The 13,318-nt window shown below is 51.9% G+C and overlaps 1 long non-coding RNA gene across 1 annotated transcript in view; it reads right to left on the bottom strand.

Annotated features, from left to right (window-relative positions):
- The window catches only part of LOC114676404 (uncharacterized), a 43,921-nt gene extending 38,452 nt beyond the window's left edge, over positions 1 to 5,469 (bottom strand). The window contains exon 1 of the long non-coding RNA XR_003727440.2: positions 5,284 to 5,469. This is a non-coding gene — a long non-coding RNA (uncharacterized LOC114676404). The remainder of the gene's footprint in view (positions 1 to 5,283) is intronic.
- Positions 5,470 to 13,318: the final 7,849 nt, after the last annotated feature.

The following is a 13,318-nucleotide window of genomic DNA, read 5'->3' as shown; positions in this document are numbered from 1 at the left end:
AGGCAGCCAGCTCCTCTTCTGGCCTGGGGGATCCTATCTGAAGGAGGAGGCTGCCCAGCCAGAGGCAACAGAAACATCTCTACAGCTCAGCGCGGTATTTCCAGGCGGCAGAATTAATAGGGCAATTCCCCATGCAGAACTTAGCTGGCTCCAGTGCTAAATTAGCATAGATAAATATTTTTGAGAGAGGAAGGAAAATAATGCATTTTGCAATAAAGCCAGAGAACAGCCCTCTGCAGCCCAGTCCCATGAATCTGGATGAAATGAATTTGCACCTGGTGTAATTGAAGGTGCCACGGTCCTCCGTGGCAGGGAGGAGGATCCAGTCAAGCGGATAAATTCCCTCCACTCCAGCAGAGCTGATGGTTGTCAAGAGGCTGATCTCTGGGGGGGGCCCAGGTGGGGGTGGGGAGGGCAGTGCCAGGGACTGAGGAGCAGGGCCAGGGCTTAGAGGATGAATGAGGAGAAAGACTCCCCAGCAGCCTACTGGGCACACACACACTCACACTCGCACTCACACTTGCACAGGCACACCTGACCCATCCCAGAGCTCTCTCTAGATGTAGGCATCTAGTCACTGGATTAGTAATTAGCCTTCTAAATCTCCCCAGTCCAAATTCTCCCCCAGTCCTCTCGGCCTCAGCCTCATGCAGGCCTCATCCTCCTTCCCATAGGTCCCCAGAAATGGCTCCCTCACTGCAGGGCTCCCCCTGAGGCAGCCCCAAGGTGAGGACTCAGGGAACCAGAGCTGGTACACACCAATATAGCTCCACTAGTTGTTAAAAATACTAAAACACTTCAAAACTGACTGGCAAATGACTGCCACCAAACCCCCCTGGAGGATCCCTGACTGCTCTTGAACCCCAGGACCCTTGGGCTTCTCCATAAGGCACCAGCAGGTTCGTGTCTGGCACCAAGAATGTGGCCCACTAACCTTTCTGATTGGCTGGGTCCCTCATATTTTGAAGATGTTCCCTGGGGTGGGAAATGTAGACCCCTCCATGATCGTCGTCAACTCCCCCAGTAACATATCAGCCAAGGTGGAGAGAGGGCTGCCATCACGTGCCAAGACAAGCCCCTGGCCTCCCTGCGACAACCAGGTCCCCACCTTCACCCTGCAGCCCATGGGCAGGAGGGGCCTTCCCACAGTCTGGCCTTCCCAGCTCCCAGCGTTCAAAGCCCTGAGCCCTCTGGTCCTTGCTGACCTCTCCAGATGCTCTCCTGAGACAGCTGGTGGCTGGGAGAGCCATGTAAGATTCAATCCTGTCCTGGAGGAAGGTAGAGGGCAACTGACAAAATAAAACAAAGAGAAGGGAGCTAGACCAAGAGCAGGGCTGCTGGAAAGCCAAGAGGAACACCCACACTCGGGGCTGACCACCCCACCCTGGTCTGAGAAACAGCAAGGGGCACTGCCAGGTCCAGCAGCTGTGGCCAGGATCCAGCTGCTGGACCGGCATCTGATCTGGGACCAGGGGCCGGGTGGACAGCAAGCTGTGCTCTGCCTAGCTCTGCTGGAGCAGGTACATGGCCTGGGAACCTGGTACTCTGCTGGGGGGCCGAGTCCCACCCCACTAGAGGGTGTCTCCAGGTATCATCCTGACTCCAGAGTCTCTCCAGGTCTAAGACTTCAGGCCATTTTTGCATCAAAAGTCTTTGCCCTAATGCTTTTTCTCTAACATCAAATATTTTCTCTGCCTGTGGCTCTCAGTAATAGCATGGAAATGGAGCAGAATTCCTTGAGGTGCTTTTTTTCCTAACTACACTCCAGGCCACTTCCCGGGGATTCTGAAAAGCACTCCCTAGGGGAAAATGTCAGAATCCCTGGGCCAGAGACGAGGAAAGAGGATTATAGCCAATGTGAAAAGCTATAAACATCTGGAGATTCCAACAATATTCCCCCTTCCCCTGGGGCAGGGACAGGGCCCCAGAGCAGGAAGCAGTGTCCTTTGCCCTCTGCGTCTGTGAGTCACTGTCCCTCCAACCGGGTACTCACCCAGGTGGCTGTCTGACTCCAGGAGCCCTGGGCTCACACACGGGCTGATCCCAGGGGCCGGGGTGTCATCAGCTGTGCAGGACAGAGGGCTACTACGAGGTGAAGGACCCAGTCACTTTGAGCAAAAAGCCCAGGAGCGTCTGCAGGAGGCTGTGGGTACAGCACACTTGGGGTGTCCTGTCTGCCCAGCACATCTCTACCAGCCTATGGGTTTTGTTTTATAAACACTTCTGTAGTGCCAGGCACTGCTGTAAATACTGTACATATATTAACTCATTCTATCTTCATACAACCCTATTTCTTTCTTTTTTTTTTTTTTTTTAGACGGAGTCCTGCTCTGTCGCCCAGGCTGGAGTGCAGTGGCACGATCTCGGCTCACTGCAAGCTCCGCCTCCCGGGTTCACACCATTCTCCTGCCTCAGTCTCCAGAGTAGCTGGGACTATAAGCATACAACCCTATTTCTGAAGTAAATCCTACTGCTTTCCCATTTAACAGATAAGAAAGCTGGGGCTCAGAGATGGTAAGTGATCTGTGTACAGTCACACAGCTCCAAAGTGGAAGAGTCAGAATTCAAACCCAGGCAGTGTGGCTCCGACCCGGCCCTTGCACCCTGGCTCCAGCGAGCCCTTGTGAGTGCCCAGGGAAGAGGGCAGGAGCAGGCTTTGATGGTTCCCCAGCCTGTGCAGGTCAGGACTCCAACCCAGACCCTATCGGTGCCTCTGCTCCTAGTTTGTAGGTGCTACCTGCAAATTAGCTAAACATTATGGAAAAACCCGTGTCTTGGCCAAGATATGGCTCATTAATGCACGTTTATACAAATCATGACAATTTCTTCAGACAGAGACTTGAAATGCCTTCCCTGCAGAAGTTGGTCACAGAGATCACCAAAAATAGCAACCGGCTCAAGGCAGTAGCTTGGTAAATGCCACTGACAATCTGGGGTTTATTCCTCCTCCCAGAGCCAATGCTGGTGCTCACAGTGGTCTCTCCAGGGACCAGAGCAGCAGCTGAAGGTCCAGGTGTGGAAGGGCCGGTCCTGGACTGGGGATCATGCTGCCGCAGCCCCACTGCGCCCTGTTTCTTGTGGACCAATTTTGGTATCTGTGCAGTTAGTCCAAAAAAACAGACACATTGATGTGCACCAAGTCTCTGAAATCTGTGAAGTCTTGGTCTCTCTGAGCTTCAGTTTTACCATCTGCACAAAGGGCATCCTCAGGTAGCTGCGAAAATCAGAGATGATGAATGGGATGCCCATGGCACATGCCAGGAGCATGACAAATGGGACCTACTACTACCATTACTCCAAGGAGCAGACAGAAAAGGGTGCTGTGTGCCAGGGCTCCCAGAATGGAGAGGGCGAGGTGAGCTGAGAGATTGTTTGGAAATCTTCTACCTCTTGGGAGCAGTATGACTGAAGGTGGGGGCAGGGAGTGGCCCCAGAACTGACCAAGTATGGCATGAGGTTCCCCTCAATCTCGAGGGGGCATCCCAGAGGGGCAAGGAAGGCCCCTGAGTAGAGAGAGCCCAGCAACTAGCAGGTACCGGGACCCTGACTGGGCAGGTTGTGCCAAGGGACACGGGCTGAGTGTGAGGAGCCCCTAAGGGAAGATGCAGATCCGGAGTGAGGGGTCCGCTGGAGCTTGGTGGGCGGCCAGCTGGCAGTGCCCACTGCAGCAGAGCCAGGAGCCTGCGGCCCCCCCAACCCTTGGCCTATACACACGTGCTGAAACTGAGACCCCAGGGGGCCGCGACGAGGTCTGTAGCACAGCAGACCGCGGACGCGGACGGACGGGCCAGCCTTGGGGCCTTGCAGAGGCCCCTCCCGCACCGGCGAACCCCAGGAGCACCCACCAGTCCCTTCTCCGTGGCTGGGTTTCCTAGGAAACGGGTCAGTGCTGCGAGACACGGTCACCCCTCTCCATCTGCGGGGAGCCCCGCTGTTTCTCCGCGAGGTGGAGGCGGGAGGCTGGGCCCGGAAGCCCGAGGCTGGGGCGCCTGGGGAAGGCCCGGGGCAGGAGGTGCCCACCTTACCCGAAGCTCCTCAGTCCGTACCTATGCAGCAGGTAGAACATGGTTAGTGTGGGTTTCAAAATCTTCACAAGAATTAAGGTATGGTTTAAGAGTGTTTCTAGCAACATGGGGAGCGCAGAATGCCAACCGCCAGGGCGCCCCAGCCTTCCTGAGCCACAGGATTCTCACCCCAGGACTGTCCCTGCACCCATTTCACAGGCAGGGAAGCCACTCAGAGAGGGACAGGGGAATAGTTCCGCAGGCCCCAAAGCTGGCAGGAGACAGCTGGATTTTAAAGTCAATGTTTAAGCCATTCTGGAGCACACCATATTCTGTAAGCAGTGGAAATGGAGCTCTCTTTCTCCTCTTCGTCTCTTCCTCCCTCCATTCTCTTTCCTCCACTCCCTCCCTCTCTCCCTCTGCCTCTCTCTCTGTGCCCTCTTCCCTCTCTCTGTCTCCCCCCACCTCCTTTTATCTTCCTCTCTCTCCCCTCCTCCATCTGCCACTCTCTCCCTCCCTTTCTCTCCCTCTCTCTCCATCTCTCTCTTTCCTCCTCTTTCAAAGTCTCTCTTCCTGCCACTTCATCCCTCTCCTTCTCTCCCTCCTTCCCCACTCCCTCCTTCCTTTCTATTTTTGAGTATTTTCCAAATGTCCTATAGCCAGGAGGTTAACTTTCTAATAGTATCAAGAGAGAATAAACCTAGCTTTTTCCCCTTAGAGGAGCCCCATTAGCTCCCCTCCTTCAGCACTTTGGAAATAGAAATTAGAAATCACACCATGCCCCAGGACTCACCCAAACGCAGAAGCCACAGGGCTTCCTGGTCATTCTCCATCAGCTCAACACTGGTGGAGGAAAATGACACGCAATGTTTTGAGCTACATCTTTCTGAGGACTTTAGTGAGACCCTGGCTGAGGTCCCCAGCCTGGACGTAGAATTCTAGGGCCTCAACAGCCTGCCACCCTAGCAGCAATGAGGAAGTGAATGTCCTTGGACCGGCAGGGCCATGGCTGGTTCTGTGTCTTTCTGACTGAGTTCTAGGACCCCACTGCCATTTGAACCAACCGTTTCCAGACTCCCTCACTTGCTTCTTGTGAGTCCGGACTTGCACCGGGTGCTGGGGACTCAAAAGAGATAACAGCCAACAGCCCTGCACTTAAAGCGTTCAAAGCCTGGAGATGAAAACAGACAAGCGCGCAACCAAACGCAGTTCAGAACGGAAATGGAAGGACCGCAAGGGCCAAAGGAAAGGCTCAAGGAAGCATTCAGGGAGGGCTTACCACAAGAGATGAAACCTCAGCTGACTCCGGAAGGAGCAGTAGCTGGCCAAAGGTGTGGTCTTGGCCTTGTCGCCCCAATCTGCGCCCCCACCGGCCACTGCTTCCCTCTCCCTGCGTTCACACACACTGCGTTTCCTCTCCCTATTCACATATGCTGCCTTTCCTCTCCCTGCATTCACATGAACTGCCTCCCTCTCCCTGTTCACACACACTGCCCTGCTCCCTGTTCACACACACTGCCTCCCTCTCCCTGTTCACACACACTGCCCCCCTCACCATTCACACACTGCCCCCCTCACCATTCACACACACTGCCGCCCTCTCTCTGTTCACACACACTGCCACCCTCACCCTGTTCACACACACTGCCTCCCCTCTCCCTGTTCACACACACTGCCTCCCTCTCCCTGTTCACACACACTGCCCCGCTCCCTGTTCACACACGCTGCCTCCCTCTCCCTGTTCACACACACTGCCCTGCTCCCTGTTCACACACACTGCCTCCCTCTCCCTGTTCACACACACTGCTCCCTCTCCCTGTTCACACACACTGCCTCCCTCTCCCTGTTCACACACACTGCCCCGCTCCCTGTTCACACACACTGCCTCCCCTCTCCCTGTTCACACATACTGCCTCCCTCTCCCTGTTCATACACACTGTCTCCCTCTCCCTGTTCACACAGCCTCCCCTCTCCCTGTTCACACACACTGCCTCCCTCTCCCTGTTCACACAGCCTCCCCTCTCCCTGTTCACACACACTGCCTCCCTCTCCCTGTTCACACACACTGCCCCCTCTCCCTGTTCACACATACTGCCTCCCTCTCCCTGTTCACACAGCCTCCCCTCTCCCTGTTCACACACACTGCCTCCCTCTCCCTGTTCACACACACTGCCTCCCTCTCCCTGTTCACACACACTGCCTCCCTCTCCCTGTTCACACATACTGCCTCCCTCTCCCTGTTCACACATACTGCCTCCCTCTCCTTGTTCACACATACTGCCTCCCTCTCCCTGTTCACACATACTGCCTCCCTCTCCCTGTTCACACATACTGCCTCCCTCTCCCTGTTCACACAGCCTCCCCTCTCCCTGTTCACACACACTGCCTCCCCTCTCCCTGTTCACACACACTGCCTCCCCTCTCCCTGTTCACACAGCCTCCCTCTCCCTGTTCACACACACTGCCTCCCCTCTCCCTGTTCACACACACTGCCTCCCTCTCCCTGTTCACACACACTGCCTCCCTCTCCCTGTTCACACACACTGCCTCCCTCTCCCTGTTCACACACACTGCCTCCCTCTCCCTGTTCACACACACTGCCTCCCTCTCTCTGTTCACACACACTGCCTCCCCTCTGCCTGTACACATGCACAATGCCTTCCCTCCCACCCCAGGACCTTTGTGCATGCTATTCCTTCTGCGAACTCATTGTTTAACTCTCGGCCACAGTGCTGCTTCCTCCTGGAGCTTCCCTGACTGCAGAGGGCCCTGGTGGACACTGCCCCCACACCCTTCTTCCTAGAACTCTCCAGAGTTTGGAATCCTAGAACTGTGTGGTCCTTCGATTCATGTCTCTCTCCCCTACCCCAGACTGTGAATGCTGAGAAGGCAGGCACAGATCTCTGGCTCCTGGCCAGCTCACTGGGGCCCATAGCAGAGTACCAGCATTCAGCAGGTGCTCAGTAAATGTGTGCTGACGGTAAACAGGTGGAAGGCACAAAGGAAATAAGGCAGGATGGGAGAGGAGAGAGGAGAAGGCGGCTCCAGGGGGAAGCTGAAGGAGAGGGACTGCGTGTTTGGGGATGGTTGGTGTCTGCTGGGCCTGCCTGGGCTCCCGGGGTTGGTGAGGAGTGAGGTCAGCCCAGAGGCAGCTTCCTGGCCCAGGAAGCTGGGAAGCTTCAGACAGCCATAAAATGTGAATGGCACATTCACTCCTTGTTTCAGGGAGTTCAGGCCCAGGATAGGGAGTGGCCCTGAGGGTCCAGGCAGCCAGGAACAGCAGCCCTACAGAAGGCCAGACCTCCTGCCCTTCCCTTCCACAGCAACAACACCTCCCCCACCTGGGGAAAAATCACACACACACACCCCACCTGGGGAAAAAAATCTCTCACATACACACACACACACACACACACACACACACACACACACCCCACCTGGGGAAAAAAATCTCTCACATACACACACACACACACACACACACACACCCCCCACCTGGGGAAAAAATCTCTCACATACACACACACACACACACACACACACACACACACCCCACCTGGGGAAAAAAATCTCTCACATACACACACACACACACACACACACACACACACCCCACCTGGGGAAAAAATCTCTCACATACACACACACACACACACACACACACACACACCCCACCTGGGGAAAAAAATCTCTCACATACACACACACACACACACACACACACCCACCCCCCACCTGGGGAAAAAAATCTCTCACATACACACACACACACACACACACACACCCCACCTGGGGAAAAAATCTCTCACATACACACACACACACACACACACACACACACACACCCCACCTGGGGAAAAAAATCTCTCACATACACACACACACACACACACACACACCCACCCCCCACCTGGGGAAAAAAATCTCTCACATACACACACACACACACACACACACACACACCCCACCTGGGGAAAAAAATCTCTCACATACACACACACACACACACACACACACACACACCCCACCTGGGGAAAAAATCTCTCACATACACACACACACACACACACACACACACACCCCACCTGGGGAAAAAATCTCTCACATACACACACACACCCCACCTGGGGAAAAAATTCTCTCACGTACACACACACACACACACACACCCCACCTGGGGAAAAAATCTCTCACGTACATACACACACACACACACACACACACACACCAGTCCCTGGTGAGCTCTGTCACCAGGATGGGCCATCCGTAGACCACTGCCCACCCCGAAGACTGCAGTTGGTCTCAGTAAAACAAGCAGGTGGGCAAAAGACCCACCAGGGTCACTTGGAGTCCTCCCTGGGGCTGCCTGATTCAATGCCGGGCAGAGAGGTTTTCTTTCTGCTAGACTGACAGAAAGTAAATCCAGAGCAGCCGACCGCTGCATCACCCCTCCTCGGAGCCACAGAAGGAAGCTGGCCGCTAGATCAGAGGAGCGCAGGATGACATTACCACCGAGGGTCTGGACCCAGCGGTGCCTGAAGGACTTCACCTGGCCTCCCCAGCACTGCCGCTTGCAACCAAAAGAGGCTTCGCTGATTCAGAAATTGCCACCTGGAAGTGCAATGTGACAAGAGACAGACCTCAAGATGTAGAAGGGGCCGAGCTGAGTCAAGGAAGCACTCCATGAAGCCGCCAGTCCCTGATATGCCACGTGGGTGACACTGTCATTGGCTGTATCGTGGGACTCTGATCACATGTCTGCTAGGCTGGGGCTCTAGGGAGCTGGGTAACACAATACGGGGTGCTGACCAGGCCTGCCACCTCCAGTGAGTCCTGGGGGAAGCTGGACTTGAGGTGAAGGTGTAGCTCTGTGGGGAGCCACCGTCTCTGAGTGCCATGAGAACTTGAGACCTCAACACACCGGCAGGGCACTATGATTATCTCCATCTCACACATGAAAAAACTGAGGCTTGGACAGGTAAGGAATCACAGCCACTGGGAGTCTTGGTGGCGTTAGTGGTTTAGAGGGGCTCACAAAAACAGGCTCCAGCAGGGTGGCTCCAGGAGCACAGGCCAGCTGATGAGGCAGAACCCACAGGAGGCCTGGAGAACAAGCAGGGCAACCAAGGCAGGGGGCCACTCAGAAGAGCGGTATGGTGGGAGGGCTGCGGGATGCTGCGGCTTCCTGGGCCCAGAGCTAAGGCAGCACAAGTAACTCCATGCCCCAGCTGCTGGGAGAAGGGCTACAGAATCCCACCAGGACAGGCTGGCACAAGCTGGGGGACTGGGGGGACTGGATGGTAGAGCTTCATGGCTTCTGCTGGGAGGGGGAAGCAGGGCCAACTCCAGGCCACTCCCTGGGCGTTAGCTAGCATTGGCCCCAGCCCAGGGGCCCACGCCGGCTGGGGTGGGGCCAGCACGAGATGAGGGCTGTTCAGGATGCCAGGCAGGCTCTGACTGCATTTGCAGCTGCTTCAAGGCTCATCTCCCATCAGACGTGCATTACTCTGCAGTGCTCGGCCCCATCCCTGTCACTGCAGCTGCCACTGCCTCTGTCCCAGCAGAGGGGGAGGGGAAGCCCAGAAGGCCAAATAACAAACAGACCCAATTTCCCCAAATCAACCTGTCGCCACAAAGGGAGGAAAATTCAGAAGCCTGGCCAAAGCTGACCTTCTGTTTACATTTTCCTTGGAAACGAAGAAATAATTGCTGCTGCTCTAGGGAGCTGTCTTCAGTTGCCCCCTTCCCTGCTCCTACCCCTCCCTGTACTATTCAAGCGCAGCCAGGGATGACACTGGAATCTTGAATCAAACTAAGTGGTTACTATGGTGTCAGCCTGAAATTCTGAATCTCCGAGCCGGCCAGCACTGAGGCGCAGAGCCAGGCTACACAATTAAAGCAGAGAGATCGAGGAAAGAGAAGGCACATTGTATTTCAATAGCAGCAAAATTGCACTTCCCAGCATGGTGGGGGAGAAAGCTGTGCTTAGAAATGCAGTTGGATGCAAGATAGGGGCTAGGAACAGCCCCAGTTCCACCACCCACCAGTCATCTCTCCCCGGCACGTACACTATCCCCTTCTGCACTGGACCCTGTGGTCACTGAGAGCCATGGAGCCCTGCCCTGACCCCTGCTCCCAAACTGCACGTCCTCAGCCTACCCAGAGGCAGGTGCCACTTCTCATTACACAGTGCCAGCTTCCCAATGCCTGGGGGCCTCTGCACTCACCTGAGGGGACAGGAGCACAGCTCACGGGCATCTCTTTCCTCAACCCCACCTGGAACCCACTGAAAAGTCCTGCTAGCCCTCCCTTTAAACGTACATGTGTGAGGCCCCTCTCACACCTCCACAGGTGCCACCCTGGCCCAAGTCCCTCATCTGTACAATAGCATTAGCCCTGCTCTGATCTGGTCCCCCCACAGTCTCTTCTCATCGCGGTGGCCAGAGAAATCTTAACTGAAGCACAAGCCACATCCTGTTTCTCCTTACATCACTCAAAGAAAAAGCCGGAGCCCTTCAGTGGCCTCCCGGGCATGCTTAGGTCGGACCTCCTTCCTCTCTGACTCATTTGCCCCACCCCCAATCACTCACTCCAGCAGCCCTGGTCTCCCGCCTTCTATGAACATGACAGGCAGGCTGCTCCTGCCCCAGGGCCTTTGCACAGGCTGTTTCCCCTGCTGGAGCACTGTCCACAGTCACTCCCACAACTGCAGGGGTTTGTCTGTTTAGCTCACTGCTGTATTCCCATGCTCAGATGACCATTCCCCGGGTTCTGGGCATTGGAGGGGCAAACTGGAGGTTCCCACAAGCAAAACCCAATCCATAAGCCTGTTTTGTTCAGCTCACAGCATGCTGACCTGCAAGGCATGTGTAAACCTGAATTCATTAACAACATATAAAAATGGGAAGGTTGAACACACAAAGTAGGATTTCCAACAAAGGAGTTACCTGTTCCTTAAAGGTTTGGTAGAACTTCCCCATAAAACTGTCTGGACCTGGTGCCTTCTTTTTTCTTTCTTTCTTTTTTTATTAGGCTACCTTTTAATTCCTTTTTTGAATAGGTCTGTTCATAATGTTTCCCCTTGCCTCTTCTTGATTCAATTTCAGTGTGAGCCAGAGTTGCAGACCACAACTGGTTAAGGGCAAAACACAGTATACTGCAGAGTTTAGAAAGCTTCTTGAGTTTCTGTGAAGGTGAGCAACATAGACAAAAGGGAGGAGACATTCCATTCCCTCCAAAACGATGTCCTGACAGAAACCCACTGCCTCCACCACTCACCACTGGGTACCTCCACCACAACTGTCTCGGCTGAGCCAAATGCTTTTGCCACAAGAGCCAATCTCTCTGCACATGACCTAGCTCCTGCCATCCTCTCAGCCCATTGCTCGTCACTCCTCTTGTATTAAGGAGATCTCTTGCTATGGTAAAAAGCATAATCCCATTTTACACAGGCACAAATAAAAGGAAAGAGATCTATTGGCTCGTATGCCAGACAAGCCTTGGGACTTCAGGCACAGCTGGATCCAGGAACAGTGCCAGGAATCCATCTTTTGCCACTTCTAAGCAACACCTGTCTCTGCTGCTGGCTTCATTTTCAGGCAGGCTCTCCTCCCCTGGTAAAAACACAGTCCCCTCAACCACCAACTGTGGCTCACTTTTGCCTCTGGAGTCCTGCTTTGAAACACCTGCTTGGCTCAGTCCAAGTCACACACTCAACTTGAGCTGCAAGGACATATGGAAAGTGCAGTTTTTAGCTTTTCCACTTATGGGGTGGAGACAGGCATGCTGGAAGGGATTGGGGCGGAGGTCGGGTTAGCCAAGTTGCAGCATCTGTCACTTTGTATATATGTCATTTTTCCTAAAAAGTATTCATTTTACCTTTGATAATTAGATTTATTGGCCAAAAAATGTGCTTTGCATTCTCCCATATTTTAACATATCTGTGTATCTATAATCCCCCTTCTGCATGGTTACTGATGTGTTTTCTTGATCAGATTTGCTAGTTTTGTCTGGCTTATCAGTCTTTTCAAAGAATTATCTTTCCTATTTATGTCTCATCTACTATTGTTTTATTCTGTTTCATTAATTTCTGCTCCTTTTCTTCATTGATTCCCTCAGTCTGCTTTCTTCAGATTTATTTTGATGTTGATTTCCTAGCTTATTGAGGTAAATGCTTAGTTCTCTTATCTTTTTCATCTTTCCTCTTTACTAATGACTGCATTTAAGCCTATTCATTTTCCTCTAAGTACACACGGCTTGGGTGGTATCCTGTGGGTTTTTATATGTAGTGCCTTTATTGCTGTTCATTTCAAAATAGTTGATAATTCAGTTTTGAGTTATTGTTTAATTCTCAATATTTAGATTTGTTTTTAAATCTCCAAGTGGATGGATTTGAGGATGGTCCCCTCTTGTTCATTTCTAGTTTTATTTGCATTGTGTTTGGGAAATGTGACTGGCATGATCTTTTTAATTTTTAAAAAACAGGTTTAAAAAATCAAAGGCAGTGTAAAAACATATCCTCCCTGTAAAATAGCCAATCAATACAGAAGGGCATAGAGCCAAACATGAGAGTTTCCCTTTGTGATTATTCTTATTCTCTCAGCTTCAGTCTCCCATTCATTCAGAGCTAACCTTTGTAAATAATTTGGAGTATATTTTTCGACCCTATTTTTAAATCTAAGCATATATTTATATATTCATCCCTAGAGCTTAAAAACTTTCTTCTATTTTATAGCCTGTCTTGCAGAACTCTTAGCTAACTCTACTTTCAACCATATTTTTCCAAATAAATGCATTTTGTTTTCAAATAAATGTTTGATTTGGCAGCAGCCTGTACAATTCGATATGTCATGCTATCACTGCTGTTCATCTTTAGGTCATTTTTAATTTTTGTTTTGATTTATCTTTTAACTCGAGTTCTTGATCAATTTTTAAAAATTTTTTGATTGTGTATGTTTGAGAACCAATGAAAATGAAAAACGTTCCACCTATTTCTAAAAGAACTAGGCAAGGATAATTTTTAAAAGAAATATGTAAACCAATATCCCACATTAAAAATTTTCCAAAAGCCTAAGTAAAATATTAACAAATTACATGCAGAATATAATCAAAAGATTAATCAGTCATGATAAAATAGATTGCAATCCAGGAATTGAAAGACAGCTCAAGATAATGAATGTAATATTATCCATTATATTCACATATTAAAAGAGAAAACTCATATGATAATTTACATGGATACCCCCAAAGAAGCAGTTTATACAATCTGACATTTGTTTCTGACTTGTAAAACTTCCAATTAGTAAGCTAGGACA

This window comes from Macaca mulatta, chromosome 2 (assembly GCF_049350105.2).
Source record: "Macaca mulatta isolate MMU2019108-1 chromosome 2, T2T-MMU8v2.0, whole genome shotgun sequence".
NCBI classification, from domain to species: Eukaryota; Metazoa; Chordata; class Mammalia; order Primates; family Cercopithecidae; genus Macaca; species Macaca mulatta.
This window is presented reverse-complemented; position numbering and strand designations above follow the sequence as displayed.